Below are 21,306 nucleotides of genomic sequence, written 5' to 3'. Positions count from 1 at the left end.
CAGACTTAAGAGAGGAGGATTCCAGTCTCCATTTTAGCAGACTGGGAAAACCAGACTGTAGCTTTCAAGTGTTGCCTGTGCAACTGTCACGGAGCGAAAAAGGAAAGTCAAACAAACACATTATAAAATTTTTATGCCCCACTGTTTCTAATACGCTGCCTAAGGACCCAGCAAAGCACCTCATATTAATCTGCAAAATTGACTTTTAAAGTTTGAAGTTACGAAATGCTTCAAACTAAGTACAGGCTTAGGGACACTATGAGGTCAGGCTCAAATCTAGATGATACTCTGCATTAAAAAGTATGATCTTCATCACTAAAACATCATGTTTTCCTTTCCTTTTTCTCTGTTCAATGGAAGTGGTTATATGGAAAAGGCACCTTATTTCTATCCTGCATTTACTCCATATCACAGTCATTACATTTAGAAATGGAATTATTTCAGAGATTTGATGTTGCTGCACTGTTATAGCTAGACACATTTCCAGAAGGTAGAATGCACTGGGCAAGACTTAGGAAGACATGCAACAATATTCTTACCACTCAGAGACCAAGGAAAGAGGAACTCTATACTACTTTCATTTTTTAATTCTTCCTATTCCATTACATTTTTAAGTATTTATGAATTCTCAGTAATGCAAGACTGCATTTTATGAATGCTTATGAATACCACAAACACTTCCCAGAAATGTGAAGAATCAAGACAGGCTAATAGGAAATGGAAGGTATCCATCTTCCACAAGAATGAAATGTAGTTTCCCCTCTGCAGATGGTTCAATGGCACTTGGATACCAGCCAGCTTCTTTCTGGCAATAAGAGGACCAGTAAGTATAAATAAAGCTTTATGCCTCCTTATTCTGTTACCTTTGGCAAGAATGGGTCCAAAACCCTCAAGAAAACACCTTTCAGATCTCAGCTTCACTAACACAGAGAACTTCACCCATCATTTTCACAAGATGAGTACGTCCAGTTCTTGAAAGTCACACTGACACATTTACTGGTCACCAAGGAGGGATGTCTCCTTCAGCTCAAAAAACACACTGGGCTCATTTAAACAGATCCAGTATATGCATTTACTGAACACTTTCAGCAAAAATTTGGCTAAAAGATAATGCATGCTTAGTCAGTTGAAACAGACAGTAATCGCCACATTTTAAACCTCTTGTACACCGCAGTCTTCCACCCCTTCTTCAGGACAGCAAAGTCACCACGGATCCTGTCTAGCTCCTGCTGTACATGATTATACAACTGCATCTCCATGGGTTTTGGTGTGAGCACATATGGGAGATGGAAGAAGAAACATAAGCCTATTTTGCTTTGCACACCACCCTGCCTGGGGGTTTTGTGGCAAGTGTCTTTACATACATGGCAGACAGAGATTGGCTTGTCCATAGTTACACCTCAACAGCTCATAGACAAGTGCTGTAGCAACCATATAGGAAATGGAAACCAATACAAAAACAAAAAAGAAAAGGGTAAAGCACTCTCAAGAATTTTGCTCTTTAAAGCCATTTCACATTACCTACTCAATAGCAATATCTGAATACATTTATTTGGTTTTAGCCAGGCTCCTATTTTGGCAGGGTACGTTACCTTGTTTTGTCCTCTAGTTCTCTCCCATTTCTATGAGATACTAGTGCAGGTTCTGTGTCAGCTCATTTAAGCCATCTGTGTCTCCTACGGCTAACCCTGTTGTCAAGAGACACACTTCTAGGAGATTATTAATTTTCAGATAATCTGACTCATGCCCTAGAAACTTCTCTCCACTGACTATACAAATCCTGGGCTTACTAGCTCTGCAGGGTGCAGAGTTACAGCAGATGTATACACATAGCCCCTCTCAGAGACACAGAGGTTGGGAGTCTTCTAACCTCACTTCAGCCAAAAATATAGTGTCTGGTCTCATTCCAGACAATGGGAAGAGGAGCAGGTTTCAGAGCACCACTGAATTCACTGGAGCAGCCTGTAAGCACTGATATTCCTGAACTGGACCACCCGGGAGAGGGGTGTCATTTAATATAGAACCCAAAAGAGACTTAAAAAAAACCAACAAACAACCAACAACAAAACAAGAAACACCCCACATCATACACACAAAATAAACAGCAGAAGGCTAATAATGAAAAATGTAAATGTAGTCTAGGCACACAACTATTTGATTCCAAGCTATTTTCAATTCTAGAAAAGTCATAAATCCATTATAAATTTGAGTAACAGAACCCCAACAGTATGACTGTAATGTACTTCTGATTTGAAATTGCTTGTAATTTTACAAAACCTTATCTAGGTGGATATCTCCTTGATGGAAACTGCAGACTGAATTACCTAAGAAAATTCCTTCATAAGCATTTCCTGCATTTCTGAAACACGTATGCTTTCCATACCCGGATGTGGTTTTGCCATTCTCATTAAATCTCCACAAATCAGGCCAAGTTGAGAGCCAATAAAAGCCCTCATTTGCAAATGTTCAGTAAAAAATGGCTAGAAGGTCAAACTTAAATTCATGTAAGAGTCCTAAACGTAGCACAATGCAAGCTGAAGGAGCTTCCCTTCCAATGACAATTCTGGAAAACTTCAAATAAGGCTATGAACAAGCACTGGAACAGGGAAGAGAGAGAGGCAGGCAGTAACAATGTCAGAAGCTGGCAAAGAAACTAAGTGTGGATTGCTGAAATTGCCTATCACTCCCAGATACCAGTGGAGTCAAAACCCCCAAATTTCAGAACCAAGAGACTATTACTGAATTTGCAAAATATACCAAACCAGGAGTGGCAGTCAGCGTATGGGAAGACAGGAATAAAAAGCAATGTCCTCTTGACAAATCAAAGAGGTCTGGAGGAAAAAAAGTAAGGAAGTTCAATAAGGATTATAAATTAGTATCAGAAATCCCTATTAGACACACCAACAGACAAAGAGGCCATAGGAGACACCTTCACGGGGATACTGTGATTCTGCAAGAATTGTGTCTTTCAAAAATAATCCTAAAACAGTAAAGGAAGTCTGTATACAAAGACTAGACACCTTTTAGAAGAATTTAAAATGCAAACAGCAGTAGACCGTGGTATATGTGAGAGGAAACTATTGCTCTTAATCATCATTTCCAGTCTTAAAATCCGTATATATGGTAAAGACCAAAACTTTCTAAGTTCACCAGAAGCAGTAATTTCTTCCAAGCTGCTTTCCAAGAGTAATTTTCAACTTCTGCAATCTCTTGGAGGTATATCTAAGAGACATGGATTACATGTTAAACACTGTAGACAAGACAAGGATTTCTGTGATAGTATTTCTAGAAGAAGGGTTACACCTTTGAGCAAAGACAAGTCTGAGAAGATACACAAAAGGGAGGGGGGATATCACAAAACCACAAGAAAAACCCTGGCATCTCTTTTGTATCCACAGCTATTGCTGTCACAAATACTACTGTTTTGAGAGTAGGAAGGCTCTACAGAGGATCTCGACAGGCTGGACCGATGGGCTGAGGCCAACTGCATGATGTTCAACAAGGCTCAGTGCTGGGTCCTGCACTTGGTTCACAACAGCCCCATGCAGGCTTGGGGCAGAGTGGCTGGGAAGCTGCCTGGCAGAAAAGGACCTGGGGAGGCTGGCTGCCAGCTGGCTGAACATGAGCCAGCTACGTGCCCAGGTGGCCAAGAAGGCCAACAGCATCCTGGCTTGTATCTGAAACAGTGTGTGGTCCACAGGACCAGGGCAGTGATCGTCCCTCTGTACTTAGCATTGGTGAGGCTGCACCTCAAATCCTGTGTTCAGTTTCGGGTCCCTTGCTTCAAGAGGGATGTTGAGGTGCCGGAGCGTGTCCAGAGACAGGCAACAGAGCTGGGGAAGGGTGTAGAGCACAAGTCTGATGGGGAGCAGCTGAGGGAACTGGGGATGTTCAGCCTGGAGGAGGGGGGGGGGGGGGCCTCAGGGGGGACCTTCTGGCTCTCTGCAGCTCCCTGACAGGGGCTGTAGGCAGGGGGCGGTCGGTCTCTTGCCCCAGGTAACAAGCGACAGGACAAGAGGGAACAGCCTCAAGTTGTACCAGGGGAAGTTTGGATCGGATATTAGGAAAAAATTCTTCACTGAAAGGGCTGTCAAGAGGCTGCACAAGGAGGTAGTGGAATCTCTGGTTTAAAAAACACATAGATGCGGTGCTTACGGACGTGGTTTAGTGGTGGGCTGGGCACTGCTGGGTTAATGGTTGGACTTCACGATCTTAAGTCTTTTCCAACCTAAATAATTCTCTGATTCTATTTCATTTGCTTCTACTAGTGACAAAAAGCCAGGAACTAGAAAGCAGACAAAATCAGAGCAACTGCCACAATACTCATTCCTGTATAAGCACTTTTTCATGCAGAAGACAAAGAGGTAACGTTCTCCAGGTCTGGACTCCCATTAACTTCTTCCTACAGTCATAAACAGTTCAACTCAACAGATGGAATCAAAAGGGGAGAAAAGTTTTATCTGCTCAGTGGGGAAAGGTGGGGAGGCATGGGCTGATCCAGGAGACAGGTGGCTGCTCTCCTGCCACCTACCCTTTACCAGCAAGTTATCTTGATTTTGCAAGTGACTAAATTAATATAGCACATCTCCTCAAACCTGGCTTCTTCAGCTTAAAGCATGAAATTAAAAAAAAACATACAAAAGCATACCATCTGTTCAAGGCAGAATATAGAAAATGGAGTTTACGCAGATGGGACATATCACACACTCCCTTATGTCTCTATCAACACACCAGCTTTGCAAATCTACTGTAAATAAAAACAAAATTGACAACATGTTATGTCTGAGGCCAGCAGGGCTGTATAAGCCTAGCATGTACTTGGCAGAGTTTGGATTGTTCTCTCCACTTATAACAAACAACTCACTTATAAATGGAAAACTTGCTAACATTGAAGTATTCTGCTGTGTTCAAATGTCAGGAGGATTATATTCAACTAATCTCCTGGAGAGATCAGCTAACTGGCCATCAAATTCATAGAGATGAAGCTGTAGGATGCTTAAAAACTAGCAAGACATGACACTGCCTTCTTAGGATCCAAAGTAGGACAAACACTGGTCTGGAACATTTTCTAGTTCTATTAACTCTCTTACCAACACATAAAAGTAACACTCTTAAATATGTTTATTTTTACATTTGGTGAAGAATATAGCTGAACAATATGGCTGAACACATATGGAAATGGTTAAGCAGCAGCTCCATTTTCTGTCCAAGAAGTCTGTAGACAAACACAATAAAGTTACATGCATGACAACTCAATGTACTACACACACACAAAAGAAAAATAAAAAAAAAAGACAAAAAATTTTGTTTTCACCAAAAACAAACTTCATTTATTTTGTAGGAGGAGCTTCTGAGAGAGGAGGGAGTAGCTGGAACAGACAAGTACAAAAATAGCAAAATAAAATTAAAGAGAATAAGGCACCAAAGCCAAGCCTTACCATGTAAGATTCTATCTTAACCTAGCCACTATTGTGCCTTGGACAGTGGTCAGTGGCCAACGTCTAAGGAAAAGAAATGGGCAACTGTATTCCCCAACACATTCCCTAAGCCGGCAACAACTTGTAGCTTAATATTTCCACGTGCCTAGGTCTTCTGTATTGGTATGAAATAGACTTTATAGAGCTTTCTTCCAAGAATATATCCAATGGCTTTCATGCAAACTCTCAGCACTCAAGTCTTGTTGCAACAGCTGCCACATTGTATTAATCATGCAAAGAATTATTATTTTATTTTAATTTGAACTTCCTACTTCCATTTGATGTACCTACTTATTGTTACAGAATGAAAAGAGAAACAGGGAATGACTGCTTATCTTCTTCCCACTCAGGCACCTTTTCTTCAGGCCCAGACAGTCTCCACTTGTAAGCTGCTCCATAATCTGGTATCAGGGGAGGCAATATCTTGTTTGGCTGGAGCTTTCTCACACGTTACTCTATGTTTGTCAAGACCAAATTTCACCTGCTGGTTTATTTTCCAATCACACAGAACCATAATGAGGTACATTTTCAGTTTTAGAGTTGACTATGCCGAAGTACTTCTAAATCACTCAGACTGCTATTTCTCTATCGGCCTTCCTCGGATCATCTGTGAAAGTGTTAAACAGCACAGATCTCAAAAGACTCCTGTGTCATTCTGATGGTAACCACCCTCCATTATAATGACAATTACTGCTACACATTTTCTCACCTTTTAACCAGTCACTGGTTTACTAAAGACCATTTGCTCTTATCCCTAGAAAGATCAGTTGCCCTAAGAAGCTGTGGCAAAGTACCTCATCAGAAGACATTTGAAAATCTGAGGATACCATACACACGGAACACCCTAATCCAGATGTTTGCCGAGCCTTTGAAGTCACTGAAGATTCATCAAGTGCAACTTTCTTTTTACAGAAGTCATGTTGACTCCTCCATGTTCATATAAAATCACGTGCCAAATAATTCTAATCTATATTATCCTTTTGATGATGATGATGATGAAGGCCAGATTTCTGTTTGCTGTTCCCCAAGCTCCCCAAGCTCTTTTGCACATTGGCATCATATCAGCCCTATCTATTCTGTAATAGGGCTGAGGAGGTTTTGATTGAAAGGTTGCACACAAGTGTTAATAATTCAACAGTTTCTCCCTTGAATCCCCCCTGGGCTCTAACACCCTGGTCCCTGCAGCCAGTTATTGCTCACTGCATTCTTAAATTCTTCCATGAATAGTTGGGTTTGAGATCGGTTCTGGTAAAGAAACCATGAGGAGCATATAATCCTCAGAAACTAATTTGTTTCTTGCTGCTTCACCTTCTGCAAGTGATTGTTTCACACCTTACTCTTCAAGGGGTTTTGCAAACTTTTAGACAATCTTCTTATTCCCAATATTATTTGGAAAAGAACTGTTATTTTTTATACTTTCTGAAAGCTATTCCTCTTAAGTTTTTGGCGTTTCAAAGCGTTTGCTCCTTTCTGTCTTCCTCAGTTGGTCACGACTTAGCTTTTGGAAGGATGCCTCTGACTCTACAGCCTTTCTTCCCTGCTGTTTCACATCATAACTTTTCTCTCTCTCAACTGGTTTTTGATAGAGCCTTTAAATAATCTTCACACTACCTACAAACATTTCACCCTTCTCACTGCTTCTTTCAGTTTCTTTTTAACATGTTTCCTCATTCTGATGTACTTTCCCTTTTGAAATCAAGTATCACTTCACTGAAGTTCTTGGCTTGGATTATTTCTGCAAGGATCTGTAAGTACATTTGTGTTCACACTCACAGAGGGCCACTGGCAGTAAAATTTTGTACCAGCTTTTGCACAATTCCCAGGATAAAGTCAGGAGTATCTCTCTGGATTCCCTGACCAGGTATTTCCCAAGGCTGTCATTCTTGATACCCAAGAGGACTGGGATGCCAGTTTTCTCCCATTGTGTTTTCTATTTTAAAGCTACATACTCTGTACTAGTCTATACTTTTCCTATCTATGCGTTCTGAGAATTTCTAATCTTAAGGATTCTGTTATTAATACAGTTATTTTCCTGATTTGACATTTAGCTTTAAGACACTGCACTATTCCCCCATGGGTTTAGACCACACTGTCATTTTTATGTAACCTATGAACTTGGTACTAGGGTGTCCCAATCAATGTTTTCCTTCCATTGACTTTCTTATAGCCCTATTCAACAGTCTCACATAAGAAATAAGATGGATTATCTACAGAGGTTTTTTTTTAAGATTTCAGAGTCTGTCTAGAAATAACATGAAAAAATAAAATTGGACCAAATGTGCATGTATGTCAATGCTACTCTAATGGGAAAAACTGTCATGATGGCAATTTTCAATGACAAAGCAAACATGCTGGGTGTAAGTTTTAGCAATAAAACAGCTTGTGATGGTTTAACCTTGGCTAGATACCAGGTGGCCACAAAATCTGCTGTATCACTCCCCTCCCTCAAGTGGACAGGATCGTTTTTTGGAGCGAAAACATAATGAAAAGCTCGTGGGTTGAGACAAGAACAGGGAGATCACTCAGCAATTACTGTCATGGGCAAAACAGACTCCACTTGGGGAAATTAGTGTAATTTATTACCATTCAAACCAGATAATGAGAAACAAATCCAAAAATTAAGAACACCTTCCCCCCACCCCTCTCTCTTTCCTATGCTCAACTTCACTCCCAAATGCCTCCTCCTCCTAAGCAGTGCAAGGGAACTGGGAATGGGGCTTGTGGTCACCTCATCACACATCGTTTCTGCTGCATCCTTCCCCCTCACACTCTTTCACTGCGGGGTCCCCAGCCCTGCCAGCAAACCTGCTCCAGTCTGGGCTCCTCTCCCCATGGGGCCACAGGTCCCTGCCAGGAGCTGCTCCACCATGGGCTGCCCATGGGTCACAGCCTCCTTTGGGCATCCCCCTGCCCCATGGTGGGGTCCTCCCCAGGCTGCGGGTGGGGATCTGCTCCCCCCGTGGGCTCCATGGGCTGAAGGGGACAGCCTGCCTTGCTGTGGGCTTCCCCATGGACTGCCGGGGAATCTCTGCTCCAGTGCCTGGAGCCCCCTCCTGCCTCCTCCTGCAATGACGTGGGTGTTTGCAGGGTTGTTGCTCTCACGTAGTCTCACTCCTCTCTTCCACTGCAATTTTGTCGTGCAGATTCCTCACCCCACTGCCACCCCTTCTTATATACCTTATCCCAGTGGTGCTACCACTATCACCAATAGGCTCAGCCTTGCCTGTTGGCAGGTCCGTCTCAGAGCCAGCTGGCATTGGCTCTGTTGTATATAGAGGAAGCTTCTAGCAGCTTCTCACAGAAGACATTCCTGTAGCCCCCACACACACCTTGCCACGCAAACCCAATACACAGCTACATTCACAAAAAGCCGGGAAGCGTTGCTTGAATGGTTATCTAATAAATTCCTGCATCAAGCATTTTAGTTTCTTCCAGACTTCTAAAGCTTCCTATTATTTGCCAACAGAAAGGGCTACAGATACGTAATGACAGGAAAAATGACCCAGCAAGTGTATTTTCTACTAGTCACTACAGACAAAAGACATAACCTATACTAACTAAGCCAGCAACACCAAGGGAAGGAGGGAAATCTTCTGGTGTCTTGATTTTGGAGTTAACTTGTATGCATTTAGGAAACTTCTATGAACGTGACAATGTACTTTGAAATTTCTCCATATCTATTATAATTTCAACGTGTCCCTGAACTTACACACTAAGATACACATGGGAAGAGACCTGATCATTAGCGCTTCTTACATCTCTTAAAAGGGAAAAAACCAAAGAAGAGTAATTTATCCTACAGAGCTACCTGAAAGTCTAGAGAGGAAGAAATCACCAGAGAAAAGCTGCATCTACTGGACTGAATAACTAACTTAGTTACTGAGAAAAAGAAGAGCAAATGTAGTTACAAACTGCTGTTGGATTTTCCTGTCACCCAAAACCCAACACTTAATTACCTGCCACTCTTGAAAAGTGGCTAGTTCAGCTTACTTCTCAGTTTATCAGGTTGTTTTCCCTGTTTGTTCTACAGAGAATGTGAAAGGTGTTAATTACTCTTCAAGAAAGGTAATTAGTATTTAACTATTATTCATCATGTAAGTACAGAATAACTGCATCGCTTCTGTTGTGTTGTCCTTAATAAATACATGAACATCAAGAAAGATGAATCAACATAAACATCAAGGAAAGATGAATCCACAGGACAGAAACAGTTCTACTCATCTCAAGAAATTAAAAATAATTGCTCTCCTTGGAAGTTCAGCATCAAATGCATCACTGACAGAAACATTTTCTTTAGAATGTTTAAGAAAAGCAACAAATGAGAGAACTTTGTAAGCAGTTTATTTTCACTGCTCACTGAAAAATAACCATGACAGTTATTTAACCCTCACCAAACTCTTCCTGTTGATGTTCACATTGATGCTGATCATGTTTGACACCTCAAAATAGCACGTCAGTAAGAAAATAAGCTATAACTGAACTTCTGATTAAGCATGATTTTGTTTTTCAAACACCTGTAATGCTAATAATACTGCCTTTTACCAAGGTATAAAATGAGCAACATAAAGAAATTGCTGAAAAACTGAATGCTGGACGTAACGTTACAGACAACATTTGCAGGTCAAAGGCTTAATCCTCACAGAAAGAAAGACAAAGTTACTAAAGAGGGAACAAAAAGCATCAGCCCTAGTATTACACACACTGGTTAAACGTGTCAGGTGACTATACAACAAGTTATGAAATGGGTTTTAGGCATCAGTAAGTATTTTAAGTGCTGTTGTTCATTCAGCTGAACGCTCCATTATGCCACCTCCATTCCTGAAGCTGCTATGGTTATATAGACAAAGACTCCCTTATCTTAGCTATCACTTGAAAGAGTACAGAAAGTAAAGTGAAAGTGATTAATGTTTTCCAGTTATTACACTGTAATTCATACCATATTTTAAATTGTCTTGAGTAACAACTACTATCTACTGCTCTAAATCACACAAAAGCAGCCGCAGAATCTGCCAGTTAGTTGTTCAGCATTTACTCACTCCTAGAAGAAAAACTATGGGCCTTGCAGTTACACTTTTTAAAGGGTTTGTGAGTACATTATCCAGCAATGAGAACAAAGAAAGGCAGGCATGTTTAAAATGTTTACATTTTCATTCACCATTTATAATGAAGCTTACCAATAGAATAACAAATACCAAAGAAGGCAAATTAACGTAAAAATAAGGAACATACAAGACACCGTGAGAACAGGTTTAAGGGGGAGGGGAAATGTTTACATCATTTTCCAGAGTAAGCTGAAGGAATTCTCAGTGCTCAGGACAATATGGCCCAAGGGAAATGGTAATGGGAGAGAAATAAATTCTTTCACCTCTGGGTTGAAATCCAAGTCAGGCTGGTAGTAGCCAAGAACCATTAGCTTAACATCTGCTAGCTGTTTGGTAACCCATGTGAAGTGAGTTATATTCCTTAGTGCCCACATCACAGTCCCACTAATTGGCACCACGTTGGCAATCTAAACAGAGAGGTTAAAGTCTGAACATACAGCAAGCATGAGCTACAAGATTAGTCAACTTCAGTTTTGAGTACATATGTGATAAATTATACATTTGGTATATATAACTCCATCTAATTGCCCCACCATCCTGTTTTGCCCTCAGAATAAAATTGTAAATCCAGACAAGCCAACAAACTGTCAGCATTCCCTTGTCAAGCATACAGTTTCTGAATCAGTAAGACACACTAAGTCCATTACTATTCAAAGTAACTTAAGCAACTGCTTAAATTTTGAGCAAAATACTGTACAGCATAAAGTTAAGCATGAGCTAAGGTGTTTGGATAATAGGCAGCAATATCTGTAAACACAGTATATTTTTCTTAACTTCAGTTTTTAACTGAAAAATGCAACACTCACTCAAAAGGCAGATATAGTCTTATAAATCCCAAATAATAAGGCACTTTCCTCTATCTTTCCTCCTTCAGCAGCCTCCCAACAGAGAGTGCAAAGGAACAAAGCTGACCCAAGAACAAGACCCATTAACTTTTAGAAAATTATCCTTTGTATTGCTCCCATGGTAAAACATTTGTGTCTAAGGACAAAAAAAAGACATGATTATCTCTTAATAAATAGCAATAAAAGAAAATCGAATTTTCGTATCATCTGAAAGCATAAAAACTGGCTAAACTATGAAGGAAGGAAACTTGTGTTACAGTTTAGAAACTGTTCCCGATGTTTACACATCACTTCAGTTTAAAGAACTGCTTATAATGGGAACATGATGAAAGCTGTTGAGCATGAAGGGAGATATAAACGAAGCCAAAAGAAGCATCTTTGCCAGAAGTCTACCAGAAAACAGAATCACAGAGTAAGTTAGTTTGGGAGGGACCTCTAGAGGTTTCCAATCCAATCAGCTGCTCAAAGGATGGCCAACTTCAAAGCTGGACGAGGTTGCCCAAGGATATTTTAGATGAAAGCACAACATAGTACAATGCCCTGCAAAATCCATGTATAAAGAAATTGTTCTTGCTAGCTGAATACCCCTTTCATTTACCACTGCTCTGGAAAGATTCAAGTTCTAAGCTGTTTTGAGAAGTAATAATGGCTAGCTTAAGAACAGTGATAAACTGAAAAGCAAACAAACCTAATTAAATACCCATTAGTACCAAGGTTTGGAGAACTTAACTTGGTAGAATGCAGACTTGAGGACAGAAGACTGCCTGAGAGAGCTTGGAAAATAAAATCCTCCAAAGATCCATGATTTATCTTCTGTTGGAAAGGTATGCTCAGCCCTCATAAGAAGCACACAGGCAGTGACAAAAGGCCAGTTTGCAGGAAACCAAACCACCACACCACCACTCCCCAGTAAGTCTGAACATGGCTGTGGAATGCAAAGGATGGATTTTTTTTTTCTTCTGCAAGAAACACTTGCAGAGTTAACATCCAGAGAATCTGACAGTGTCTAAGCTGCCTTGAACATGAACAGTCTGCTTCTTTTAGCACAGGCTGCTAACCATTGCCTGGCTTACCTATCCTCTGACAAAGCCAGACCAGTTTAACCCCTATAAAAATACACTACCAGTTCCTAGTGTCTGCCCATGCACTGCCGAGGATTTTGTGCTCCTTTTTCAAAAGTCTGGTGGACCAAGGGTTCTGCCTGATACAGCAACACCACTCCTTCCCCAGAGCTACAGCATCACTACCAGGCCTGCTTTTTCCCATCACTGACTACTAAAGCCTCGGAGGTAGATCTGTTCTTACTCTTTTCTATAATTTTTGAGAAGTAGAATAGGATCATGCCACATTTTTTAAATGCCAGACAAATTCCTTCTGCTTGAAGACACATTATTATTAGCTTCTTTTAAAATCACACCACTGCAAATAATTATATTGACACTTGAGGTAGGATCTGCGGTGCTGACATCTGAAAGAGAATTAAGTGAGACTGTGATGACTGCCAGGAGTCTTAACATACGCTGGAAGAAACAAAGCCAGCACCAAAGACAATAGATATTGCAACCATTCTGCCTTTGGCTGGATTCAGCCCACCAAGCTGCCAGTTCAGGATGTTCCAAAGTAAATCTTCAGAACTAATTTATGATGCTAGAGGAGTTAGTTGTGTGATAAGGTCCAAGTAAAGGTTATAATCAAATGATGCAGTGAACTGCTTTATTGAGCAGCTCTAACATGCAATTCTGAACCCTCATGCAGGTATCAAGTAAGCACTGACACTCAGATAAACGTTTTCTCACAAAACCAAGTACAGAAATAATACCAAATTCATGAGTTTCCTGAGAGTAATTCCTCTCCATTTGGAAAACAGGAGGAGTCCAAGAAAAAAATCCTTCTCTGCAGGGGAGGGAGGCAGGAAGGAAGGAAATGTGAATTACATACACCTCTGGATAAGTCCTCTTTAAAAAAAAAAGGAAGGAAATTAGAGTTAACTAAAAAGAGCATGTTTAGCATCACTGCACAAGCCGGCAGTGAAAAAAAACCAAGTAGGAAATCCTGGCTGAAGATAATGCTGCCTCCTCCTGTCACTGTTGGGCTTTCCACATTCATTGAGACAGGGAGAGGTGAAAGGTCCATTTTTTCACTCTTCCATTTGCAGCATCGCTTTGAAGTCACCTACAAATCAGTCGCTATTTGATGGTTACCTCTCCCTATGGCATCCTATGCTTTTTTGTAATAAGGCTGTTAAAAAACATGTGTTTTCACTTTTTTTTTATTAAAAAAGGATAACTCATAACTGACCAGACAAAGGCTCTGTTGATACAACAACATGTGGATTAAATCTGAAAAGAGAAGGAAAGCTGTTCTATTAAACTGACAATCCTGCACAGAGGGCTTATATCTAAACTGGTGTAGTAAATCAACAGGAAAGATTTCTCTTTGGCTGAAACAACCATTTATTTAGGCATGGAACAAGAGCATTTTAAAGCTGCTCTGGACACTACACAAAACGGTTTCTTCAGTTTTGTTCTCTTTTGTTTTCTTTTGTATTTTAAATATATCCCCAAAGTTTTGCATTTGCTTTATTTAAAAATATTTACTTTTTGGCACTTAAACCTATGACAGGTCAGCCAGCCAGCACCACTGGGCTCTTAGCTAAACTGCTCCCACTGAAAAAAAACAAACCAAAACAAAACCAACCCCCAAAACAGCAGGGGGGGCGGGGGGGAAGTTGCTTGCTCCATTTACATTATTACATCAGACAAAAGACTGGCCTAAATTTGTGCTTTCCCGCATTATGCTCCTCTCCTGTGTTTTCATAAATCCACATTCTACTTCTTCCCTTAAATTCTATTAGTAGTGGCTTTTTCACTATTATTTTAGTGGGAAACACTCTCCAGTTATTGCTGCCTACCCATATCAGACAGCAATTTGTCCCACAGTATCTTCTGAGATCAACATAACAACTTGCCATATCAGAACGTCAATCTGGAGGCAGGCTAACAGTAGGGAGGTGCTCAAGAAACTCCAGTCAAAACACCATCCTCAAAATGCTACCCAGAAACACACATTTGGTCTCCAGATCTTAAGTGTTTCATATAAACATGCTCAAGCTTCTCTTCAGCACGTTCTGTAGATGTCACTGGCTCCTAGATAACTATCATTTTTTAGAACACCCACACTGTGCGTAAGAACAGCCAAAATATGTGGTAAAACACATGAGAGGGCATCTACATATGGGATGGAGTATAACAAGGGGGCGAAGATTTTGGCTGAAGCCTCTGTCATTCCTAACATCATTCACAGGAATCACAAGAGTTGAAGTCTTCAAAACCACTAAAAATACAATCCCTAGCCTCACAGATGAAAATGCTTTAAACTCAGCAACTGTTGGTGGTTTTTTTTTCTACCAGGTGAGTCCTTATGTATTCCATGCCACCTTAAATTCCATTTGCCAGTCAGGCAAATAATTTCCTCAGAAGCTACAGCTGATGCAGTCACTCAGTGCCATCCCCCATAGCTTGACAGGCACAGGCCACCCTGCCTTGCCTGCTGCCCTATTCCCAACTCCCCAAAACAATCCAGGAGGCCACACAACAGACCCACAGGTCAAGCCTGGGCTGCTCACTCTCCCTGACCCACTGCCTCTGCCCCAGAGGAGCTGCTGTTGCCACCCTCCCACAACAGGTGGGGAGAGATGGGAAGCATACACGTTATTCTGCCTGCCTTTAGCCCAACAGCTGTTTGGCAAGGCCACTTAGCCAAGACTTCACTGTCAGAGCTGCTGACCTGGTGCCAATCAACTGCCTTACTGCAGGAGTCACTCTGCAGTGCTTCTTCCCACACACCTGCAGCCACCCACATGGTACCATGTCTCAGCTCACCTTCAGCTGCCCCCTCACGTACCCTCTAGTTGGGACGGACACTGAAGAACTCCTGAGAAGCAGCACCTCAGCTTTCCTGCCTTACCCCAAGCAACCACTCTGCCAAAAAAGCTAACAAGAAGCCGTACTAGTGGGACAGAATGGGAAGGTGCAAGAGGAGATTAAAAACCAGGAGAGGGAAAAGATGGCCTGACAAGTACTTTTTCTTATTATTCTGCTTTAATTTGGGAGAAGCCGAGTCTCATGGCCATTACAGTTCATGGAAGCACTACGTAGTTATTTAGGATACCAAGCAAAGTACTGTCTTCTGGCTGTAGCACAGAATCTGCTCTGACAAACTCTCAGGCTGTCAATGTCTACTATCTTTAACCCACAGATGACAAAGCTGTCACCTCTGAGTAAAGCTAAACCACTGGCAAGAAAGACATGCCAGTCCCAACTGGAAGGAACAGTTCCCAGTAAGGAGACAGCCAGACAACTGGTTTCTGTTACTGCCCTATTTTGTGACCTTATTCAAATCACACACCCACGCGATGCCTCTTCTCTCATCTTCGAGAGGCACACGAGCACCACCAATGAGTGGCTACATAGCACCCAAGCTACTAGCAGTAAAGCTAACGCAGAAGTGGGCATTTAGAGGCCAAGTAAAGCAATATATTAAAGCTGAGGTTTATGCTATGTAGGCACAGTTCCAGCATAGGAAACATGTACTTCAGTTTTGCCAAGCCAATCCGGTGTGGGTATGATTCAGTGCTAATTGCTCAGAAAAACGTTTCAAGTTACACCGGTTTGGTATGCTTTTTTAAAAGCAAAACAAGGTATGTTTTGGACAAAGTTAAGATTATGTTTATGTTTACAGACAATCTGACTCCTGCATATAAAGGATGCTTCTCCTTAGACAGCAAACTAAAAACATCGAGAAAAGTCAAAGGTAATGCAAATGATCTGGCTCTATAATCTTGCCAGAACAGAAGAAGCACCAAAGCAGTTAAGCAATAATCATGGTCTTAAATTTGACTTCCCTGACTCCTCCTTTCTTCAATATTTTAATTATATTTTTAAAAAATTGTAAAGCACTTCAGATTTCAAAGCACATTTATATACATTGATTAATTCTCCCAAGGTAAAAATCATTATCCTCTTTATTACAGAAGGAAAGTGAAAGACACAATAAGTTGTTTGTCAAAGGCACAGAAGGAACTGATATAAGAGCTGGTATTAAAACCCAAGACTTTCTGAAGCAACTTACTGTTTCTGAAGGTTGTTTTATTTTGGGGTTTGTTTTGTTATTTTTTTTTAAGATGACAGCAACAATACAAAAGAATTCCAAAATGGATATAATTTAGGATCAAGGCAGTTTATGGAGTAAAGGCCACGAGAAAAGCAAGTTACTGAAATTATTTAGTTAATCCACATTTGGGAAACTATAGTAAATTTTTGGACAGATTGTTGTTCTGTTCCATATAAAGCAAAGCATTAAATCATCCCCCAACACAGTCAGTCTTGTCTTGCATAACAAGACAGCGAAGTATATAGGGTAATCCATCTCCTGCTTCACAGTTCTGCGCTGGGGCAGCCAATTACATCTTGGTTAGGACTTTTCACTGAAGAGTGCTGTAAATGCTGACAGCAGTCTTGCCATGCGTTATTCAAGAGTGCCCTCTAACGAGGCTATAGCAACATTTCAGAGCACGTACAAGGGACACTATAAAAACCCAAAATGAGACTTTCCAGAAATTTCTCATTAAACAACAAGCTTTGATTCCATTTGAACAAAAGGGAAAACCAGATCATATACACTAACTGGTGACTGTTCCTGCACAGATATTTTACATGTCCTTGTATTACACAAGCCCTCATTGGTAAATATCTCAGTAAGCAGCAGTACTAAAGAGAAAGATAAGAAAATTCACAGTTATCCCATTGTGAAAGAAGAAAGGATACAGAATCAGATGGTGTCCCAGGGCAGTTAACCCAGTATAAGATAAACTGAGTTCTATACAATCCGCTTTATCTGTAAGGAACTGCTCAGTAACTTTTCAACACAGGATATAGTTAAATTAATCTTCACAAAAATAACTGTATATCATGAATGAAGTTCACAAACCAAAATTGAATCCTCATAAATCTATTCCCTAATAGACCACTGTACCATAAAATATTATTTGAAAGGATGCCTTCATCTAAGAGTGGTCACACAAACTGCAGTGATGAAACACTATTTGCTAAAAATTTGTACAACTGGTACTTGGTTTGTTGTTAAGTTCCCTTTCACCTACCTACAGAAATTAATAAACCATGCTGCAAACAAAAGATGTCTGTATTACATTCAGAAGAAAACTCCACACAGAAAAGCTGATACTGATCCTCAGAACATAAATTAATGTTAAAAATCGCAATGTCAAATTGTCAGAATAGGACTGTTCCACTTAAAGATCTACCTATAAATATACAGTAAGGGCACAGCTGCTCAGTGTGGGATCAGAACAGTCCTAGCACCCTGGGCAGTTGCTGCTCCATCCTGCACGAAGGCACCCTACCCAGCTGTCCCCCAAACACCCAAGCTATGAGCATAAGGTGAAAGAAATCAACACAGTAATCAAAATTGAAAATGATCCTTTTTTAAGCTCAGACAAGACAAGAGACTTGAAAGGAGTGGGAATTCTGTAAGCTGTACCACTCCTGTCCTGCCCGATGTGGAGTTTGCCCCCATAATATCAAATGCCCTTGAACAGGCTCAGGTAGAGAGAGAGCTACAACCAACTCACCCCTGAAGGAGGACCTGCTGAGTGATGTCTGGGGAATTCCGCTGCCACCACAGAGCTGCAAGGAAGCAAACAGGCCTGTTAACGTGTGGAGCTTTTTGCACGCTTACAAACACAACACCTAAGCTCCACTGATCCTACCTTAAGCACTTCATTAAGTGCTATCTTGGAAAAACAGAGATTGATAGGCATCAAATGTTTTCTTGGACCAGTGTCTTACATACATGCAAACATTTTTACTTCTTGCTAAACACCTTTGCTGTAACGTTAAGATCACATGGCTGAGTCACAAAAGGCTAACAAGAACACCATACTGATATCAGAAAATGTTCAGAGAACCACCGTCCTAATCCATACAGATTAGCCACTTTAACAAACACAACATCATCAGGAAACCTCCACTCCCATCCATCCGAATGATCGAGTGGCAACCACTGCTTACAAAATAAAAACCAAACAATAATGCTTTCAGTTACATGGCTAATAAAAAACCTGCTTTGCACAGTCTGAAACTGCAGCTGTTTATCCTGTAAAGCAAAATTGCACTCCCTTCCTCAAAAAGCCAAACACATTTTCTTTCAGTTTGTAACAGTGGGAGATTTTTATCCCCAAGGAATATTTTCCAAAAATTTACAGGCAATTGTGTAACCTAAGAAAACCCACATGGAGCAGTTTTAAACAGCAAGTATTTCCCAAGCAGTGCAAAGTTCCTCCTGTGCTCTCTCACATTTCCAAGCATTCCTCGCAGCACTGCTATTTCCAGCCAACTTTTCTCTTGACATAACAGCTTATCCCTTGAGGAGGTTCAGGCAGAGTTTGACAATAAAAAGATCAGGAGTGGATAGAGAGTGTCCTGGATGTTTTGAAAAAGGGACTTTCCTATTCGTGAACATGTAACCCAAACAAGGCTCAATAAATTTGTGTGAAAATAAAAAATTATCATAAAGTGCCTTTTGAACCACATAGCTGAAAGTTTCAGCACAGAACAAAAAATGTGGAAAAATGTAAGAACAAAAAATCCTCTGAAATTAGCAACCGAACCACATAGTTATATGCATAGCTATAAGGGTAACCCCTTGTATTGTAAAATATTTTGCTTTTTGAAGGCAAGATGAGCAACAGCCAAGAATAAATCATATCAAATGAGTATAACTACCCATAAAATGAAAAAAAAAAAAACAACCCAGCATTATTTTAATCAAAAAAGAACAGTCTAAAATGACAGCAGCCACAGATTTAGACTTAACATGAAGTGTGACCATATCCTTGGCAAAGCTGGAGATGTAATAAAGAGGAATTTATTTAAATGCATGAAATACATGTAGAGCTAGAGATTCTTCAGCTCTAGCTTGGTAATGTGTAACAAGAACCACGGTAATGCTGAGTTTAGCAACACCTGCTTAGTAAAACGCACAGGAGTCAGATCTTACCTACACTGACACAAATGTGCAGCTATGTTTTCACAAACAGATTCAGAAATGGTGAATACCAAAGCACTGAGCAGAGAATCTGGCTTCTATACTATGACATAAAAAAGAGGCTTTGACACCATTTTTTATTTCAGTAGCTAGCAGGTAAGGCCTATAGGAACAGCAGCTCCCAGAGCTCTGTATTGGGATGCCAGTGTAAACCAAACCTACCTCTACGTTTCAAAATTGGTTCTAGTTAGTGTTGCAACTTTCAAGCACAGGGAACACACAACTTTGTGCCAGTGGGGTATACTGGTCACAGAAGGAGCAGAGCCCTCATATTTTACAGGTGGTTGCACAGAAGCTGAAAGATTTTTAGCTGCTTCTGCTCTGATCAGATTCCAAAACAGTTAATCTTTCCTTAGCTTCATCTGCCTACCTGTTTCTTGCAGAAGACACTGCAAAGAGGATTATTCTATAAGAATTAGTAACACATGATTTCTTTTTTTCTTAGAAATGTCTTTGAAAATAGCAATTGCCTCAACCCTCAGACAGGCTTGTCTGTACTTAGAGCAAACACCAAGGACTACGCCCAGAGTATTGTCCCAAGTGAGCAGCAAAGCTGAGACAAAAGATGTTAATTATATAAGCTGGGTGTTCTTGCTCGATTTTTATCTGCAGACCACAAAGCATTATTTGCTCCAGCAGGTAGTTAGCACAGCTGGGAAAGGACATCCTACTCCTGATCTCAAACAGCTGGACAAGACTCTCACACTCCAGGCCCAAGTTAATGCCATTTGGTCACATTGCAACACCAAACCTCCATGTGGATTCACAAAAGAAACAAGATTTTTATCCTCTGGGAAAACAGCTTTCCAGACTTCTCTGCTGATAGAAATCTATCTGGAGTTTCTCTTCAGCCCTCCCTTATCCCACGCTTACACTCTCCCCCTTTCATTTTTCCTGCAAGAATTTTTCAGACTTTTATCACTGACATCTACCATAGTTGTTCCTACACTATATTATTAGTTTATTACACATTAATTCAATAAAAGATGAAAATGTGAAACAGCACAATGTTCAGCACTTAGCGTAGCTATTTCTGCTAATGTAATTCTATTCCTCTATCACACTACTCAGTTCCTCTATGGCCATCCCTTCCTCCAACGCATGTGATTACAAAGGCGAGCTGCTTGGGGAGGCTGTCATAGCATCAAGCACCCTCAGAGCACTACCAAAAAAAAAAAAAAAAAAAGTTGTGTGGTGTTTTTTCTTTTAAAGGCACTTGCATATTACACAAACTCAGCAATTAGTTTTTGAATCACATTATTAAAACTTGGTTCAGGAGAACACTTAATTCCAATAAGATGTCTCTGTCAAACTGTTCCTTGTGTTGGCCTATGCCCCCTCATCCCCTCTCAAGCTACAGCACTTCACACATCAGCAAGTTATTTAATGCAAGTTTGGGTAAAATTATTCACAGGAGCAACTGCTTTGGTTGTCAAGGAGTATAAATGCATAGACCTCCTCCTCTCACCAACTGTGAACAGATGCATCTACCTCTGCATTAAGATCAATAAGCTATAATGCCACAGAGTCCTGGCAGAGCTGAACAGAGGACTCCCACCACAGTGTTTACAGGGACCCTTCGCTTCTCCTCTCACCTCTCTCCAAGCTGCCTTTAGGGAACAACAGAAATTCCACTTGTTTCCTGTTTGCCATGGCTTACGTTAAGGACCCATGCTACTTTGCATGACTGTAAAAGGACCAATTTGACATGCTGCAGTTCAGTCCTTCGGAACTTCTGCACGTGTTATGTGCACTGCT

General features: G+C 40.7%; 1 protein-coding gene across 4 annotated transcripts in view; it reads right to left on the bottom strand.

Moving 5' to 3' along the window:
* Nucleotides 1-21,306, bottom strand: part of EXD3 (exonuclease 3'-5' domain containing 3) — a 290,758-nt gene that overhangs the window by 266,147 nt on the left and 3,305 nt on the right. For all 4 annotated transcript variants that reach the window (XM_040606942.1, XM_040606943.1, XM_040606939.1 and 1 more), the window contains exon 2: nt 18,074-18,128. The gene's annotated coding sequence lies outside the window, so the exon portion shown is untranslated. The remainder of the gene's footprint in view (nt 1-18,073; nt 18,129-21,306) is intronic.

This window comes from Falco naumanni, chromosome 9 (genome assembly GCF_017639655.2).
Source record: "Falco naumanni isolate bFalNau1 chromosome 9, bFalNau1.pat, whole genome shotgun sequence".
In the NCBI taxonomy this organism is placed as follows: Eukaryota; Metazoa; Chordata; class Aves; order Falconiformes; family Falconidae; genus Falco; species Falco naumanni.
Note: the sequence above shows the minus strand (reverse complement) of the source record. Positions and strands in the feature narration are given on the sequence as shown.